We start from the raw sequence: 21,225 nt of genomic DNA on the forward strand, positions 1-21,225 counted from the left end.
TGACAACTTTGAAATGGGTATCAAAAGATGCGCTATGGCAATCTGCATAATTTCCACTCTAAATAGATTCCATAATTTGCTTAAAAAGCCATGAAAACTTCGTTCCGTTGATTATCACTTTTGGTAAAAAGTGATAATCAACGGAATAAACTCACTGCAACTACTAGGAGTGAGTGACAACTTTGAAATGGGTATCAAAACATCCGCTGTGATTATCTGCATAATTTGCAATCGATATAAATTCATAATTCATTCAGAAATTGCCGTGAGAACTTTGTTCCGTTGATTATCACTTTTGCCAAAAGTGATAATCAACGGAACGGGCTCACTGCACCTGCTAGGAATGAATGACAACTTTGAAATGGGTATCAAAAGATGCGCTATGGCAATCTGCATAATTTCCACTCTAAATAGATTCCATAATTTGCTTAAAAAAGCCATGAGAACTTCGTTCCGTTGATTATCACTTTTGGTAAAAAGTGATAATCAACGGAACGGACTCACTGCACCTGCTAGGAATGAATGACAACTTTGAAATGGGTATCAAAACATCCGCTGTGATTATCTGCATAATTTGCAATCGAAATAAATTCATAATTCATTCATAAATAGCCGTGAGAACTGTGTTTCTAAATCAACATTCCGGGCTCATTGCACCTGATGGGAGTGAGTGACAACCTTGAAATTGGTATCAAAAGATGCGCTGTGGCAATCTGCATAATTTCCACTCTAAATAGATTCCATAATTTGCTTAAAAAAGCCATGAGAACTTCGTTCCGTTGATTATCACTTTTGGCAAAAAGTGATAATCAACGAAACAAACTCACTGCACCTGCTAGGAATGAATGACAACTTTGAAATGGGTATCAAAACATCCGCTGTGACTATCTGCATAATTTGCAATCAAAATCAATTCATAATTCATTCAGAAGTAGCCGTGAGAACTTCGTTTCGTTGATTATCACTTTTGGCAAAAAGTGATAATCAACGAAACAAACTCACTGCACCTGCTAGGAATGAATGACAACTTTGAAATGAGTATCAAAACATCCGCTGTGACTATCTGCATAATTTGCAATCAAAATCAATTCATAATTCATTCAGAAGTAGCCGTGAGAACTTCGTTTCGTTGATTATCACTTTTGGCAAAAAGTGATAATCAACGAAACGAGCTCACTGCACCTGCTAGGAATGAATGACAACTTTGAAATGGGTATCAAAACATCCGCTGTGACTATCTGCATAATTTGCAATCAAAATCAATTCATAATTCATTCAGAAGTAGCCGTGAGAACTTCGTTTCGTTGATTATCACTTTTGGCAAAAAGTGATAATCAACGAAACGGGCTCACTGCATTTGCTAGGAATGAATGACAACTTTGAAATGAGTATCAAAACATCCGCTGTGACTATCTGCATAATTTGCAATCGAAATAAATTCATAATTCATTCATAAATAGCCGTGAGAACTGTGTTTCTAAATCAACATTCCGGGCTCATTGCACCTGATGGGAGTGAGTGACAACCTTGAAATTGGTATCAAAAGATGCGCTGTGGCAATCTGCATAATTTCCACTCTAAATAGATTCCATAATTGGCTTAAAAAAAGCCATGAGAACTTCGTTCCGTTGATTATCACTTTTGGCAAAAAGTGATAATCAACGAAACGGGCTCACTGCACCTGCTAGGAATGAATGACAACTTTGAAATGGGTATCAAAACATCCGCTGTGACTATCTGCATAATTTGCAATCAAAATCAATTCATAATTCATTCAGAAGTAGCCGTGAGAACTTCGTTTCGTTGATTATCACTTTTGGCAAAAAGTGATAATCAACGAAACAAACTCACTGCACCTGCTAGGAATGAATGACAACTTTGAAATGAGTATCAAAACATCCGCTGTGACTATCTGCATAATTTGCAATCAAAATCAATTCATAATTCATTCAGAAGTAGCCGTGAGAACTTCGTTTCGTTGATTATCACTTTTGGCAAAAAGTGATAATCAACGAAACGAGCTCACTGCACCTGCTAGGAATGAATTTTGAAATGGGTATCAAAACATCCGCTGTGACTATCTGCATAATTTGCAATCAAAATCAATTCATAATTCATTCAGAAGTAGCCGTGAGAACTTCGTTTCGTTGATTATCACTTTTGGCAAAAAGTGATAATCAACGAAACGGGCTCACTGCACCTGCTAGGAATGAATGACAACTTTGAAATGAGTATCAAAACATCCGCTGTGACTATCTGCATAATTTGCAATCAAAATCAATTCATAATTCATTCAGAAGTAGCCGTGAGAACTTCGTTTCGTTGATTATCACTTTTGGCAAAAAGTGATAATCAACGAAACGGGCTCACTGCACCTGCTAGGAATGAATGACAACTTTGAAATGAGTATCAAAACATCCGCTGTGACTATCTGCATAATTTGCAATCAAAATCAATTCATAATTCATTCAGAAGTAGCCGTGAGAACTTCGTTTCGTTGATTATCACTTTTTGCCAAAAGTGATAATCAACGAAACGAGCTCACTGCACCTGCTAGGAATGAATGACAACTTTGAAATGGGTATCAAAACATCCGCTGTGACTATCTGCATAATTTGCAATCAAAATCAATTCATAATTCATTCAGAAGTAGCCGTGAGAACTTCGTTTCGTTGATTATCACTTTTGGCAAAAAGTGATAATCAACGAAACGGGCTCACTGCACCTGCTAGGAATGAATGACAACTTTGAAATGAGTATCAAAACATCCGCTGTGACTATCTGCATAATTTGCAATCAAAATCAATTCATAATGCATTCAGAAGTAGCCGTGAGAACTTCGTTTCGTTGATTATCACTTTTGGCAAAAAGTGATAATCAACGAAACAAACTCACTGCACCTGCTAGGAATGAATGACAACTTTGAAATGGGTATCAAAACATCCGCTGTGACTATCTGCATAATTTGCAATCAAAATCAATTCATAATTCATTCAGAAGTAGCCGTGAGAACTTCGTTTCGTTGATTATCACTTTTGGCAAAAAGTGATAATCAACGAAACGGGCTCACTGCACTTGCTAGGAATGAATGACAACTTTGAAATGAGTATCAACACATCCGCTGTGACTATCTGCATAATTTGCAATCGAAATAAATTCATAATTCATTCATAAATAGCCGTGAGAACTGTGTTTCTAAATCAACATTCCGGGCTCATTGCACCTGATGGGAGTGAGTGACAACCTTGAAATTGGTATCAAAAGATGCGCTGTGGCAATATGCATAATTTCCACTCTAAATAGATTCCATAATTGGCTTAAAAAGCCATGAGAACTTCGTTTCGTTGATTATCACTTTTGGCAAAAAGTGATAATCAACGAAACGGGCTCACTGCACCTGCTAGGAATGAATGACAACTTTGATATGGGTATCAAAACATCCGCTGTGACTATCTGCATAATTTGCAATCAAAATCAATTCATAATTCATTCAGAAGTAGCCGTGAGAACTTCGTTTCGTTGATTATCACTTTTGGCAAAAAGTGATAATCAACGAAACGGGCTCACTGCACCTGCTAGGAATGAATGACAACTTTGAAATGAGTATCAAAACATCCGCTGTGACTATCTGCATAATTTGCAATCAAAATCAATTCATAATTCATTCAGAAGTAGCCGTGAGAACTTCGTTTCGTTGATTATCACTTTTGGCAAAAAGTGATAATCAACGAAACGGGCTCACTGCACCTGCTAGGAATGAATGACAACTTTGAAATGAGTATCAAAACATCCGCTGTGACTATCTGCATAATTTGCAATCGAAATAAATTCATAATTCATTCATAAATAGCCGTGAGAACTGTGTTTCTAAATCAACATTCCGGGCTCATTGCACCTGATGGGAGTGAGTGACAACCTTGAAATTGGTATCAAAAGATGCGCTGTGGCAATCTGCATAATTTCCACTCTAAATAGATTCCATAATTGGCTTAAAAAAGCCATGAGAACTTCGTTTCGTTGATTATCACTTTTGGCAAAAAGTGATAATCAACGAAACGGGCTCACTGCACCTGCTAGGAATCAATGACAACTTTGAAATGGGTATCAAAACATCCGCTGTGACTATCTGCATAATTTGCAATCAAAATCAATTCATAATTCATTCAGAAGTAGCCGTGAGAACTTCGTTTCGTTGATTATCACTTTTGGCAAAAGTGATAATCAACGAAACGGGCTCACTGCACCTGCTAGGAATGAATGACAACTTTGAAATGAGTATCAAAACATCCGCTGTGACTATCTGCATAATTTGCAATCAAAATCAATTCATAATTCATTCAGAATTAGCCGTGAGAAATGTGTTTCTTAATCAACAATGCGGACTCATTGCACCCGTGAGGAACAACTGGTATCACAAGATGAGCTGTGACAATCTGCATAATGTCCAATAGCCGTGAGAACTTCATTTCGTTTCGTTTCGTTTCGTTTCGTTTCGTTTCGTTTCGTTTCGTTTCGCTGAATATAATAAGCCAGAAATTTCCATTTAATTTTATTTTAAGAAGGAGATTGGTATAGAAATAGTGGCGTACCCAAAGAGGGGAGGGGGTTGGGGAGGGACAGATTCACCTCTGTGAGAAGTCTTGGGAGGGGAGGAGGGAGGAAGAGGGGAGGAGGGGATATGGAGAATGAGAGAGGGCTGGAGGAAGGGAGAAATTAAAAGATATAATAAAGACAAGTATATAAATAGAAATATAAGGAAAATGATGGGAATGAAAGAGGGAGGGTGAGAGGGGACAATGAGAGCGAGGGAGTGATAAAGTGTAGGCCTAGGAAAGAATAAGTACAGAGAAGGGAAAAGAAAGGAATGATGAATACATTTAATAATAATTATTAGGCCTAATTAATAACAGCTAATAACTAAACACATAACAGCACTGGGCAGCCATTCGATGATGTCAATGCCTTTATTCGTTACGTAATTAAAACGCCCAGTCAGATGTATTTCACACCTACCAAACACAACTCACCCAATTTCGCAAACTGGACGTTGAATGTACACTCTCATGAATATTGATTGGCAACATTTTCCAATATGTCAGCGCTCTAATCGGAAACAATAGAACAATAGACCCTGCAGAGCGTTGATTGTTACTATATGCAATGCTAAAAGGATAACCTGAATGGAACCGCACGTGAGTTATAATAACGTGTAAGTTGTGGTCTTCACTATGATTGGCTGGCTTGTTTACAAGACCGGCCATGAAAACCACACTTGATAAAAGTTGCACTGCATATTCGGCGTTGATGATACAGCAGCTCTGTACCTGTAGAGCTGGAGTTAGTATATACTAGTAGGGATGCCCACTCTCAATACAGTTTCCACTAGAACGATTTTTCATTTACTGTGTGCGTGCACTCACACACGTATTGTCTATGGAGAAACTGATCGATACAAGAAATCCCAGGCATGTTAAATGGCGTACATACTTGTTTTGATCCAAATGTAGGCCTATATCAGGGTGTTTCAAGAAATTCCTGATTCCACCAGAAAACATTCACCAAACTTTTTCCTGTTTGGTCAGTAAATAGAGAGGACCTTCCTGCATGAAGAGATCAACTTTTTTAATGAAAAATTTAATGAGATGAGAACTACAACAGGTTGAAGTGACACCATTCCGTGCATCAGGTGTTCAAACGCAATTATCTCCGAATTTGGAGTGAATCAGACAAGCAAACTTACATACTCATAAAATTTAACTATTTATGAAGACAAAATGTGTAGGATGTTAAGAAATTTAAGAATGTTTAAGCCTACCGCGGCCCATCTCAAATCATGCACTTCCCTGTGCACTTCTCACTACCATGTCCATTTCATAGGGAGTATAAAAACCGGGGACCATCATGGCTTCCATGCACACAGTGTATTGCTCAATGTTGTAAAGATAACCTTTGAGTTGGAGCAAATTTCTCAAAATTGGTAGTGATTAATGTTACCAAACTTATGCCATGATGAAATATAATAATTTTGAAGATAAAATGTGCTGACCTTAAAAGATTGAACAATGTTTAAGACTACCGCTTTTCATTTGAAATAATGCACTTATTGTTCATCTCCTCTATGGAGATATTTTCCATGGCGGCCATCTATGATCATGCTTGAGGTTTCAACAAACAAACCATGGGTTTTGAGGTCTATAGTTTTTGTTGTATGTCAACAAAATCGATTAAATTTTCAGGATGATCTTATTTTCATGTTGTTATAAGCAAATATAATGTTCCAGATAAGATAGTTAATAAATACATTAAGAAAAAGTACCTTAAAGTTGCACTTTCTGTTAGTATTCCTTTTTGGACTTTAACTTTTTAACATGTTCTAGCAGCCCTATAATATATAAAACCGTGACACTCGAAAGGCCATATCTCTGGAATGAAACGTCCGATTAAGATTATTTAAACGCCAACATGTTTCTTTCATCAATTCCCATCCAATAAGTTAGGTCTGAATCAATTTAAAAGTACTTCAATTTTTAGTGGACATGCCTAATACTAGAATGTGCTTTTAAGTTCAAGCTTGAGCTTTAATATCATGCTAACATGACTTCATTAATTTTGTTTTCATGTTATTGTCCTAACACGAGAGATCCGAAATGGATATTCGTGCCTAAGGACAGGAAGGTCATTTTTTGAAAAGGGGTATAATCCTTCTTGTCTTCCATGAGCAACCGCGTCATATCGGGTATAATCTTCCTTCCAGGAGCAACCACTGTGCATGATTGACGGGCTATTCCATTGCTCGTAATAAGGTAGTGTATTTTAGTGGGGCAATGCTGGATGGTGCACGCGCGGTTGCACGATGCATGTATGTACAAGGTAGACTTTCGCCAAGACTTGGCATGTGGTTGTTGGTGGGGGTGTGTGTAGGTGTGTGTGTTGGGGAGGGGGGCGTGTTGTCTGAGATGTTAGGGATTATTTAATAATAGTTTTTGATATTGGAAGAACGTTTTAAACTTTAATTTAAGGCATCATATACGATTTTATACTATTTTAGATTTTCAATTGATAACAAAATAATAAAATAGCATTTAAAAATTATATTAATAGGCCTATTTAAACTATACAGGAAAGGGTTATGATATAGCATTCGAGATCTGACTTATTAATTGTGTTTGGTGGCCATGGGAGTTCAAATATGTTATTTAGGTGGTCACTTTTAAGTGTCTAATCTGTAAAATCTGTGAAAACGTATAATGTCGGTAATATATTATGTTAATTTCTGTTAAGAAATGTACATGTCAGTTTCTCTATTTATGACAGCGATCGCACGCCATGGAAACAATTAAAAAATGGCACACTTTCCGATAAAAATTTGGGAAACAAATTAATTTAAAAAATAAAAATAAAAACAATCTTTCTTAAACCAAATTTTCATGAAATTGAGTGCCATCAATAAACCAAAATGCATCCCGAATATGCCACACATCCCCGTAGTAGGCCTAGCCTCCTCCCCCCTTGCCCTAAACTAGACGTGTATAATATAACCGCCACGAGTATTTTTTTTTACCTGTAGACAAGCTCACCCCTACAGTCGCAATAGTTCTAGCCAGATAGCTTTTAACTCACGCCTACTAATAACGTACTTTCACCAAGTGATGGCGCTATAAGGTTTACCACGGAAGCTGTTTGGTTTACCGTGGAAGAAGATTATACCCCATATGCATTTTTTAGCAATCATCACACGAAAGACCAAAAATGGATACTCGTGCTGAAATTTGTATAGATCCAAGTTCGGAATCTATGCTTTCTTGTATGCTTTTATATGATATACCATATAGGCCTATATTATATAAGAAAAACGATATAATTCAACTATAGACATTCTTCAACTAAGTAGCATGTTACTAGTATAGGTTGTACTGCTATGAATAAGTAAAGTAGTAAGCCTATAGAGTGTCTGGAATTATTCAATATTACGGCGCAAGATGACATTGTCATGGCGCTGTAGTATTTCGTGAGAGCTTTAGTAAAAGCTAACCGATACATAATTCGACACATCGAATTTATGTTCAAAATCTAAACATGGGTCAGTTTTAGAACCATTCTAGACCTTCGCAGCGCAACTGATGACGGAGTGTAACTCCAGAAACGTGAATTTGTATATAAGCTTGCATACAGCTTGCAAATCACGTCTTGCTAGCTGTATGTTTAGTAGCAACGGATTTAGCTTGTTCCAATTTTGGTAGATAATCATGATATTGGAACAAAGTATAGCTAATTGCCGATATGAGTGGGTTTCGTTTGAGAATATGTTATGCGCAGAGTAGCATAACTTAATACATTTGCAAGGCTCCAAAGAGCAGGCAAAAGAGACTTCTAGTAAAATCATCATTATCATAAAATATAGTACCAAGTGCAGGTACATATGAAGTATACTTGCTTTCAAGTCTGAAAGAAAATTATGTGAACTCCATTAATTGCAAGTCTTTGCTATGTGTTTTAAGCTGTATGGAATTAATATTTTGTTTAATTCCTAGTTAGCACGCTTACTTTTCAGAACGCCACATTAAAAGCCAATAAGACATGTAACACTGATCTCTCACAAAGTTGTTTCGATTAATCAATATTGTTATACCATGTGCACGGTAGAGTGAAGAGATCAGATGGTGTTTAACATGTTTAGATGTTTACAGCATGATTCGATATTTCGGGTATTTCTAGCCAGAATTACCCGAGGGATTTCCAGATAGAAATTCCTTACAAAAATGAGACTCTAAATTGTTCCATAGTTTTGGATATTTCTATGTTTTTCGTATTATATTTTCATCGCCCAATGAGATAGCTTCTGACTGGATTCAGGTACTGTCCAGGACCTGCCGCAGTTATAATTTTTTTTTTTTTGAATGATGATTTTTACAGATTTGTTCAAAAAATCAATGTTTTTCACTTAAAATTAATATTTTATTGAAAGACTAGTCTTTAATTGATGTCTAACAGGTATCCAGAAGTCAAAATTGACAAATGTCCCCTAATTGAAGAAGCATTATTTAATATTTGAGGGGATTTAAAAAAAACTGAAGGTTTGAAAAAAAAAGCGAATCCGACCGTCCGACCCAACTTTTCCCATTTTCTCACTTGAGGGCAACACAACAAATGTTTTTTTGCCTAATGGCAATTATTTTCAGAATTATATGTAAAATCATCAGTTTGCATGTGTAGGCCCAATCTATATCAGAATCATTTCCCCACCCCAGGCTTGTGAGCTTCACCAGTCACGACAAAATATCAATGATGATTCTACCATTTAGTGGGGCAAAAACGTCGAATTTAAGTAAAATGCTTTTTTTTTTTTATCACATGAATTCTATTAGACCTTTGGAAAAACTCTTGATGCTGTCACTGGTGCTTTCATTTCGTATTTTGTGTTTGTGTGAATATTCCTGTACTCCTATTAATTATTTACAGATGGGCGTTTTCAACAAGGCTGCGTTGCTTTGCTTGGTGTTTGTTGTGATTGCAAAAAGCAGTGGACAGCCTCAAAACGGTCAGTGGCATTTATTGCAAGCCATTAGGGTCATAACATGCAGGTAGCTACTTGCAGCTTATTTAAAGCTACATGCAGCCGTTTGACAAATCAAAATCGTCAATTTAGTCACGTGGTTGGGTCCTTAGCTGCGCGTGGTATAGTGCTAGCTATCCTCTTTCACAATTATTATCTTGTAATTAATTTACGGAATTAGATAACGAGCGGGTAAGGAGGCCAAATCACAGCATGTGCCAAGAGAACAATGTTGATAATGCCTGGCTTAAATGACACACAACGCAGCCTATTATCAGGAGTGTGTCCAAGTTTACACCGTGTTTAATGGCATACTTTATACCCGAGGCTGTACAAAGCAGTGTAGGGGATCTGAAGGTCAAACAACAACTAGGCCTATTATTTATACACAGCGCTGTGTAAAGACATTGCAGGGAAAGCGAAGGTCACTGTAACCCGTAGCTTGTGCAATTAATATAGACAGAGTAAATAGAATCCTCATTTTGTTCAGATACTAGTAGGCCTATTACTTAGCAATACAATAAATATAATAAACGGGATTTATATAGCGCCTTAGCATAAGTATGAACAAAGCGCACATACCATTTTATTGCTGATATTCTTGAGGAATTTGAACTTACATAAACGTAGGATAAATTGCATTATATACCTCATATATAGATTCCTGTCATCTGATTGGTTGAAAGTGCAGTCATTGAATTAACTATGCCCGCAAAATGAACTATGGACCGGTCCATGGAAATGAACTATGGACCGGTCACGTGCGTCAAGATCAAACTGCGCGTTTTTTCCAGCGTAAAATGATATTACGCACGCGTTAATGTTTTCACGCGTTATAATTACGCAGAAATCGCAGATTGTAATCTGTATGCCGTTCGCATTGAAACTCCCTTGAAACTATTAATTTCTCTTCCCAAAATCGATGCTTTTAACCAAACAGATGACAAGAATCTTAAGATTTGGTATATAAAACAAATATTGACTGCTTTTTATTCGGGGCATGGTTAAAATTATAGGCCCGCGGTGATCTCAAAACCATGACTATGCCCCTCGGCTACGCCTCGGGGCATAGTCATGGTTTTGAGATCACCGCGGGCCTATAATTTTAACCATGCCCCTCAAAGCAGTCAATATTTGTATACTATCCCACGTGCAGCGAACTACTCAATCATGTGAATAGAATGAAGATTCTGATTGGTCATTTAGCTGCACGTAGCTTTTAATAAGCTGCGCGCAGCTAGCTGCACGTTATGACCTGGAAGGCTTGCCATAGGCGTAGATTGGGGGTATAAATCCGAGTTGGTGATCAGAGTCTTTCGCTTCCTGAAAACTAGTTCCTGTAGTAGCATTTAAATGATTGAAGCGTGTTTTTTTTAAAATCCTGGTGGGACCCGGGCAAGGGCACGGTGGCTCAGTGGTTACGGCCTTGGACTCATAATCTGAGAGCTCAGTGTTCGACATGCGTGGGTTCGATTCCCCGTCCCACCACCGTGTTGCGCCCTTGGGCAAGCCGCTTTGCCTCGCTTGCCTCACCCCACCCAGGTGCAATGGGAAGCTGTTAGGGGTAGTCACAGTCGTTGTACTGATGGACCCTGTGCCACTTGTAGGCTGCACGTGGTTCCGACATATTCTAATGACGGCGGAATAAATGTAAAGCGCTTTGAGTCTGTTTATGGGATAAAGCGCTATATAAATATCTCCATTTTTTTGACCCGGTGCAAGCAAAATTAATTGCTCAAAATTGAATGCACAATTATAGATTTTCCTTACTTTTTTCTTATAATATAATACTTTACACCACTTATTGAAATAGTTTATATTTTGTCAATTATAATATAATTGATTTTCAGATTATTTTTGCAACAAACGCTGTGATCATCCTCACTGTGCTAACCCATGTCAAAATGGAGGGACTTGTGTGACTGGAACAGATGCCTACACCTGTACATGTGCTTCAGGCTTCACTGGAGTCAACTGTGGCGGTATAGGTGAGATAAACTTAGTATTTCTTTAAAAAAAACACGTATTCTACACTCTCCTTTTCTCGAGTTTGCTACCTCATTTTTAGCCAAACAATAAGAAAACACTACAATATTAAAATCCAAGTTCGCCAACAAACTTTCGAGGCGTGTCAATCGACGCTGCCTCGAGTATTTACCAGTAAACAACGTGCAATGGAAACTGACCGTTATCCGTCTTTCGCCGCTATTTGACGGCGAACAATTTTTCTGGTAAAATACAGGGGACTTAAAGGAGTATTTCGTGATCCTAACATCCTCTATTTATGTCATTTTTCATTAGATATCCACGAAAAAAACCTATTCCCAAAATTTCAGTTGATTCCGATTTTGCGTTCGCGAGTTACGCATGATTATGTGTATTACACTGCTCCATAGACAATGGTGCACCAGAACGAAATTCAAATTTCACGATATCTTTGCTAAAAGAATTAATCTGCAAGAAATATTTTGCACATAAACATTATGTATAGCCAGAGGTTTCCAGTGATATAAAAATCTCAACTTTTTTTGTGGGGGATGAGGCTGTGGATCACGAAATGCCCCTTTAATAGAAACACGCTGTTTTTCTGCGTCATTTCACTAACTCAAAATGATAAGATAAAAGGGTAGACAAGTGATTTTCTGATTTAAATGATTGCCATTCTAATGGCGTTGCTTAGGCATATGGAATAAAAATTGTACTTGTAGTTTTAGTACATAATGCTGCTATATACTGGAGACACGTGTGAAACGAATGCACAATAAACTGAAATAATGTTTTGTGCGTATGTCTAATAGGCCTATAATTTATTTTCAGAGTTGTCTGCCTCTACTGACTGTGGTAACGGAGGTTCCATAGAATGGATTGGTAGTGGAGATGCAACCGTGTATTATTGTGGATGTCATAGTGGCTTCACAGGAACCTTCTGTGAAATACCCCCCGTATAAAGGTAGGAAATAGAATAAGATAAGGCTTTCTTAGACTTTTGCTGGGTCATTTCACTAATTCAAATGTAAAGGGTTGAAAATGTATTACCATTCTAAGTACAATTTCTAACACGCTTTAAAATGGAGGTGCTTAATGTGCAAATGGAATATCATACTTGTACATATTTTGCTATACTGGAGACATGTGATAGGTTCCTAAACCTTGCATGTAGGCCTATAGACAGGCCCGTACGCAGGGGGGGTGCGGGGGGTGCGACCGCACCTCCCCAAATTTGCAAAAGTATACAAAAAGTCCCAAAATTGCAGAATTTGCGAGCGCAGCGAGCAAAAAAATCAGGTTTTTTACGCTTTTTTGATCAAAAAAAGTCCAAATTTGGGGAAGAAAGTCCACTTTTCACAAAATCGCACCCCCTCCTGGGAAAAAAAGTCCACTTTTTCAAAATCAGCACCCCCAAAAATAGGCTGCGTACGGGCCTGCCTATAGATATGCGCCAAGTTGGGGTGGGTACACTGGCATCAACTGTGAAACGTTTGAACCAGAATATTAAAAGATACGGCTCAAATGATAAGGCCAAGTTCTTTCTTCCGGCCCGGATCGGACCGATCAGTAACAACATAGTGTAAATCAAAATAAATAATTCAAACCTATCCATCCGCAATGTGAGAACTGAGTGAGAATATTATTGTCAAGCATAATCATAATAGGCCGGTATATACATTGTCGCGGCGGCGCAACTTAGTGTAGGGGCCTACTGGTGCCGGTTTCTATTCATCGTTATGTATTCTTCTCCCGTGCATTATTTTCGCGAACTATCCTTCAAAGCCCAAATTATATAAACATGCACGCTAAACAATGCATTATCTGAAACCCGCACGCTAAACAATAGATTTTAGATAATACGTTCACGCTCAAATACTAGAAATACTACTTTCACATAACTAATAACTTGTCTGTTCGATATATATAGGCCTACCTTCAAAAAAGTACGAATATACATCCTGTGGTGTTAAAATAATTATAGGTTACAGGTATTTTTTTCATGTGCATGATGTAAATCATAGGTTAAAAATTGGGTTCTATTTTAAAACTATCATTGCCATAAATTATGATAAATGAACCCAAATATAATATTAAATAATAAAAAAATAAAAAAAAATAACTAAAACATCAAATGAGAATAATCGAGCTTCTATTAATTATAAAGGGTTAAAAACAGGGGGGGGCATACAAGATGACACCATTACAAAATATTCAGCATTTTACAAATGAAATACACGTAGGCCTTTATCTAAAATAACATAGGGGAGCGGGGAGTGTTCGCCCTAGGGGCAGGTTCGCCCACCCCTTGTTTCTCAGCACTCCGGCTATCGGGGGATTTGGTGATGGCAAAATTAGGTGACATAGGTCATTATAAACTTCTCATATTAGCTACGCGACATATAGGGACGTGTTCATCGAACTGCAGCCAAAACAAAAAATTACACCAAAACGTAATTTTTTCTTGCATTCATAATATTGTATTATCATTGATACATAAATACAGATGGTTTTAATGGAAATCTGTATTGGGAACATATGGGATTTGTTAAAGATTCAATGCAGTTATAAACTCCTTATTCGATTTGTATTTTGCATACCCTGAAGAAAATACAAAAATGTGCACAAGGGCACGTTCGCCCTTTTAAGGATGGGGCATGTTCGCCCTATATCTTCCCTGGGCGGACTTACCCCAAACTGGAGGGCGGACCTGCCCCATCAGCGTATTATGCAAAATATTGATAATTATACCATTAAGGTTAGCCGAGAGTTTTTCATGCGCTTGATTTCAGAGGGGCGTAAGTTCATAACAGAAACAGCCATGCAGAAAATGAACAAGCGTACTGGGACGTAGGCCTACTTACAATAGAATATTGATCCACGGTCAAGACATGAAACTTGGCTTAGCTCGTGCCCGGAGCTCGTGAGTCGGGGGCGGGCGGGGGGTTACATGAGGGGCGACATGCCGGGTCGGATGCCGGGGGAGGGGTACAAGCCATTTTCGGCAATTTTCATAAGGATTTTATCAATTTTAAAATTGATTGGGGCACTTCGTCAAGCTACGCCCTGGAAAATGTGTTGATTTTGAATTTATAGCCTTGATATCTTTGATGAAATAAATCAATGCTGCTATTCCCCTGATTACAATGTAATAGGGTACAACAATAACATCAACAACAATATCAAAAAGCAATTATTTGCAAATCGAATTTGGGAAGAATATTCAAAGTGAAAACCTCTGGTGAAAAACAATCAATCACGATTCACTGCAGTCAGCGAATCAATCAAATAAAACTAAAAAGAAAGGAGCAAGAAAGAATAAAGAAATAGTGAAAAAGAGAAAGAAAGAGAGAGAGAGAGAAAGAAAAAAAACAAAAAAAGAAAGTAAGAAAGAAAAAGAAAGGAAGAAAGAAAGAAAGAAATGAAAAAAAAAAATGAAAAAAGAAAAAGAGAAAGAAAAGAGGAAAGAAAGGAAGTAAAAATGAGAAAAGAGAGAAAAAGGAAAGAAAATTCAGCCACATGGGGACTCGAACCCACAAAAATTATTCATAACAGATTCCCAGTCCAACGCTCTATCCACTGGACCATACATCAGCTTACGCAATTTCTTATTCTCGAAGCGGATATGTAACTATTTTGATGTAATTACTTGATTACAATCGCGTCCGCACAATGGCTCTTAGAATAAACACGCATGTCGGCGCTGAAATTTTGAACGAACTGATGGAGGAAAAACCTCGTTTTTGCAATACTAGCTTCAATTTGGAGTGAAAATCAAATGGGATAGCAATTGGCAGAATGTTGAGAAATAATGTAGGTATTCAGATGTCTAAATTAACGCCCCGTTATCAAGATATCGATAATTTCACAAAACAGTTTTTTCTCAGACAAGATTCTCGAAAATGTTCCCCAAAAACGGGCTTTTTAAATTTGATCGGTACTATATTTGGTTCTTCCCCATGGCAACATTATTTCTTTAATCGATTTGTAGTACAATACAAAAAAAGGAGAAAACAATCACTCGGCGTGGTTTTATACGGAGCGAACATTTGAAAAAAACTGCATGGAACGTGTTTTTGATCTTGTGAACATGGTGCGTAAAAATGATTTAAACGAAGGATTTTCAAACGGATTCTAAATTTTTTTATATATACACAAAAATAATGTAAAGATACATCCATGCACCAACATTTGACTCACTGCGATATTTGATTGCTGAGAAAACGCGGTTTTAGAGAACAACTTTATACGTCTTTTATACGTTTTTTATACGTTTCTTCGTGTAACCTTAAACAAGGTAAAACTACTGAAAAGCATGTTTTTTAAAGTTATGTGGTATCAGTATTACACATACCACCGTTTATGTCCTAATCCATAATCTCCCCGAAGTTGTAAACATGATACGTTTAAGCTCACTTTGGACCCCTAAATTTTACCCTGACCCGAACCTTGCAACAAATTTAGGGACTCCCCAGAAGAGAATGAATGCCCTGTATACTCTTGCTAAATGTTTGCATTGAATATGTTATTGTTATGCAATGTTTAAACCTTTTTTGTGATTAGGGTGAACTTACCCCACCATATGGGCGAACCTGCCCCAATATGGGGCAAGTTCGCCACTTTGCAAAACTTTTTGTTTGCTCTATCCTGTTGCTATTGTAAGGCCTATAGTTCTGGGATTGTGGCCGTATATAGCTAAGACATAGGGCTTTCACATGGGCTAATCAGGTCATCCCTAACCTTAAAATTGACATCGCTAGGCTGGTCAGAAAAAAATAGGGCGAACACTCCCCGCTCTCCCCTAAACACGCACGGGAAACACGCACTCGCACTTAATATCATAATCATGCTTTAAAATACTGTACAAATTGTAAAATTCAACTGTTGATTTAATAGGTAGATTTTAAAGTTCAAATTACAGAACTATAAAGTCCCGTTGATATTGTTATATATAAGTTTATTCTCTCATTCTCATCTCCTCCATTCGTGGGACGTCAAAATCGTTTGTTTCTAGGTCAACTGGATCATAGTCTCTGTGTTCGGAACCACGATAAAAATGACCACAACATAAATTCAATTGATTGATTTTCTTGACCAGTTAAATGCTACATGGTCAGTGCCCTGACAGTGTTTTTAAAATTTAAGATATTTTCCCTAATATTTAAACTAATATAATTAATGCAGCAATTAATATTGCCTACTGTTTTAATACACTACCGACCTATATCCAATCTCAAATTTCTTGGAAAGACAATTGAAAGAATTGTTTCTAACAGAATTTCAAACCATATCAATACATTTTCCCTATCAGATCCCTATCAATCAGCTTATAAACACTACCCATGGAACAGAAACTGCTCTTCTTCGAGTTAATAATGACATTCTCACATCACTTGACAATGGCCAAATCACAGCTTTGATTCTTCTCGATTTAAGTGCTGCATTTGACACTGTTGACCACAATATTCTTTTTTCCCGTCTTCACTATTATCTTGGCATTCAAGATCTTGCCCTGGACTGGTGTAAATCATACCTTACAAATAGGCCGTAATATGTTCGCATTGGCAATGCTACTTCTCATTCTACCATTCTTGATTATTCTGTGCCTCAAGGCTCTGTACTTGGACCTCAGTGGTTTACCATTTACACCTACCCTGTACGGAATATCATTCTTCGCCATCAATTGAATTATCATGTTTATGCGGACGACACGCAACTTTATTTATCATTTGAATCTTCTCAACATAGTGCTAATTCTGCAATAAATTGCTTCTCTTGAAATTTGTATCAGTGAAATCCGTAATTGGATGAAATCAAACTTCTTGAAATTAAATGATGATAAAACAGAATTTCTTCTGTTTGGATCCCACCAACAGCTCTCTAAAATCAACATTGAAAATGTTTGCATCGGTGACTCTGCAATTGCCTTATCTTCCAAAGCACGCAATTTAGGTGCATTTTTGACACTCACATGACCATGCAACCTCATATCTCTAATGTCATTCGTTGTTCAGCGCTTCAACTACGTAACATCAGCCGGATCCGCAAATACCTAAGTCGCGATGCTACTGAACAAATTATTCACTCATTCATCTCTTCTCGTTTGGATAACAACAATGCACTTCTTTATGGATTACCAGCAAACCAACTCTATCGCCTTCAGAAAATTCAAAACACTGCCGCTCGAATTCTTACTTTCACCAGAAAATATTGCCATATCACGCCAATCCTAAAGGAACTGCATTGGCTTCCTGTCACACAAAGAATTGTTTTTAAACTTATGTTGATTGTATATAAATGTATTAATGATATTGCTCCGTTATATTTATCTGAACTCCTTTTACATTATGTTCCCACCCGTACGCTTCGATCTGGAAACATGCAACTTCTTCAATTAAGAAAGAAAATCCAACCGCACATGGGGTGACAGATCATTTGCAACCGCAGCTCCACGTCTATGGAATGAACTGCCTATTTATATCAGAACTGCTAAAAATGTAACTGTGTTTAAAAAGTTGTTAAAAACTCATCTTATGTCAGAGACATTCTGTAATTCTTAAGTTATGTTTCTTAATTTAGTTCCAGTTTTCTTTGTCTTGTTAGTTTTTGTTTGTTTGTTTTGTTTTAGTGCCTTGAGCGCTCTTAATTGAGTGGATATGTGCTTTGTCGCTATTATTATTATTATTACACTCAAAGTATATGACGCATAATATACTCGTGCAAATACATTCGTCAAGATAATCGCACTTGCCATGGAGTTATTGCATTTAGCTCGCGAGCCTATTTTTTTGCCGCACTGATGAGTAAAAAACTAAACTCGGTATAAAGGTATAGGGCCTACATTAAAATTGAAAAAAAAAACTTTGCCGCCGAAGGCGGCGAAAAAAAAAACTAATTCTGCCTTACCCAAACTCCCATGCCCCCCTGAGAATCTAATGGTGCGTCCCTAAACTCGGACAGCCACCCGGTCTGGTGCATGGTGTGCTGAAAAAAATATAGGCCTAATAGGTCCGAATCGGGCGGGATCGTTCCAAATAATTGTTCGGGATGGGTCGGGTCGACATGATAAATACACAGCGTGCGTAACATTTTACATTTATTATTGGCCATGCGTAACCTATAGGACTAGAGTAACATAGTTATCATGTACAAAATCACATATCACTAATCATGTTAAGGGGTGGGGGGTATGAACGTTTGGACAGTATTTATTTTGGGACATTAGAGCACATCAGACATATCGAATTGCATTCTGAATACGAAGAATGTCATTCTGATATCAAATAATTTTGATTTTTGAAATTCGCAATTTAATACACATTTTATGGCAAATCATTAAAATTGATATTTTTGATATTTAACAGTACTTGAAGTAAACTTTATAAATCTGAATATTTATACTTAAAGTGTATGTAGGTGGGATGAAAAGCCGACGATCAATTTAAAATTTTGACCTTTCGTATTGAAGATATGGATTTTTTTCCCAAAACTCAAAAAAAAAAAAATTAGGTCTTTTGGGAAAAAAATCCATATCTTCAATATGAAAGGTCAAAATTTTCAATTGACCGTCGGCTTTTCCTCCCTGCTACATACACTTTAAGAATATATCAATAGATTTATATAATTTACTTCGAGGACTGTTATATATCAAAAATTTGAAAAATATTAAATTTTTATAATTTGTCATAAAATTTGTATTATATTGTGATTTTCAAAAAATAAAAATTATTTGATATCAGAAAGACATGCTTCGTATTCAGAATGCAATTCGATAGGTTTGAGGTGCTCTCATGTCCCACAAAAAATACTGTCGAAACGCAATAAACGCTCATTTTTGATCCCTTAAGATTTTGCTTATGATTTATTTTACTTGATTATTAGGCCGTAAGATATCTTGTCTAGGCCTACTTAATGCAGCGACGTTCAGCAACTTTTAAACTTTTGCCGTTTTCCCCAACTTCGGACATTTCCCCCTTTGACATGCATGGGTCTTATGCTTCAACCATCCAACAATATTATTTTGATTGATTTTCTATGTATTTTTGGTTGTCTTCATTGTAGTTTTTGTGTCATCATAGTGCCATGAAGGCCAGAAATAATTCGTTTCTGGGATCAGACCATATTTTTTTTCAATTTTCATATTAAAATTTAAGTTTTTAAAATGTTTTTAATACTTGAGTAGTGCCTATGCTGGAAACTGCTAGCAATGTCAATTTTACGTAGGGAAAAACACCTCCATCCTTCCTCACTTTTCCAGGCGGTGGGGACGTGAAACGAATTTTTAATTTTATGTGGCCCTTTTATTATTATTACTATTATATTATTTTTATTTTCATTTCAGGGTAGTTGGTCTGCGGTAACGTGACGCAGTGGGACCAAGGACAGCAACAGCGCCCTTGACGTTTAATTATATTAACTTAAAAGTCTTTAAAACAATTAATTATAGTCTTCTATAGGCCTACACTGACCATACGTATTGCAACATCCTCAAAATAGAGGTTTTCGGTGCAAATGAAAGCCCCCGTGAGAGAAAAAAAAGTTTTGGGCGTTTTCCCCATCACAATAAAACCATGCACCTGTGCGGGAATTACACTTATCGTTACGCCTTGGGGTCTACTAACATTTTAGTTACTTGGGTCTACTTTAGAACGCATACCATCTGCAATATTGCAAACAGTTCTAGGTAGCTCTAGGTCATATTCCCCTATCTCCGATCCGACCCGGGGATCCACTAAGTGGATCCACGTGCGCGCCTTACCACGAGCTACCACGAAACCTCTATTTTGGTGATGTTACGACCAGTGTATCATGGTAAACGGAATGAGATATGCATGTACGTGTATTTCACAAAATGTTACAATCCAAACAAAAATGATAAAAATAATAAGTGATCTCTTTATTTACACGATATGTCAGTAGAAAGCAGGCTTTTACCCCCATCTTATTATAGCAATGTCTATAGGTCAAAGCTGATTTACATAAGTAAAGAAATCCTAGTTGGTCCACTTTTCCCTATACTTAGCGTGTGTGAGCAGCACCTCTTGAATTTGCTATGGCTCAGTGTATAGAAATTAAACCAGGAAAAGTTGGCCATGCCTCAGTAAATTGATTGTCACTTTAAAGAGGAAGCCCCGACAGAGCCGTTCTTCTGGGGTGAACCAAACATGCCTGGTTATCAAATTAATCAGGGATAATTTGACAGGTGCTAATTGATGCAATGCAATAACATTAAAACATTAATTAGCACCTGTTAAATTCAGAGATAACCTTGTCGCTGATTAATTTGATAACCAGACAGCTTTGGTTCACCCCAGAATAACTGCTCTGTCGGGGCTTCCTCTTTAACAAAAAAGCTTTTTAAAAGGCATAGGGCATATTCCTTTTTCTTCTAGTCTACAAAATTGTAACATTTTATGAGATATACCTTACAGTAGGCCTAATCACTGTCACTTCTTGACTAATATACATCTCTTATATATACTCGCTTGTCCGCGTGCGAGTCCGGTTAGTATGTGACCATTCAAAGACCACGTACACTGGGCCGTACACTGCCGGAAATCTATAAATCATAATGCCACAATTTTATTGTTCGTTACGCGTTCAAACGTTTATGATTAGACATATCTGTGATTAGACAAAGCTTCTACTCTATTTCAGTCTTGATGAGAAATTTCTCTTCTTGTAGA

The 21,225-nt window shown here is 37.2% G+C and overlaps 1 long non-coding RNA gene across 1 annotated transcript in view; it reads left to right on the plus strand.

Moving 5' to 3' along the window:
• LOC140139970 (uncharacterized) overlaps window positions 1–21,225 on the plus strand; it is a 41,342-nt gene extending 20,117 nt beyond the window's left edge. Inside the window, exons 2-5 of the long non-coding RNA XR_011857188.1 lie at window positions 9,460–9,538; window positions 11,404–11,541; window positions 12,371–12,503; window positions 19,881–21,225. This is a non-coding gene — a long non-coding RNA (uncharacterized lncRNA). The remainder of the gene's footprint in view (window positions 1–9,459; window positions 9,539–11,403; window positions 11,542–12,370; window positions 12,504–19,880) is intronic.

The sequence above is a fragment of the Amphiura filiformis genome, chromosome 18, assembly GCF_039555335.1.
Source record: "Amphiura filiformis chromosome 18, Afil_fr2py, whole genome shotgun sequence".
NCBI classification, from domain to species: domain Eukaryota; kingdom Metazoa; phylum Echinodermata; class Ophiuroidea; order Amphilepidida; family Amphiuridae; genus Amphiura; species Amphiura filiformis.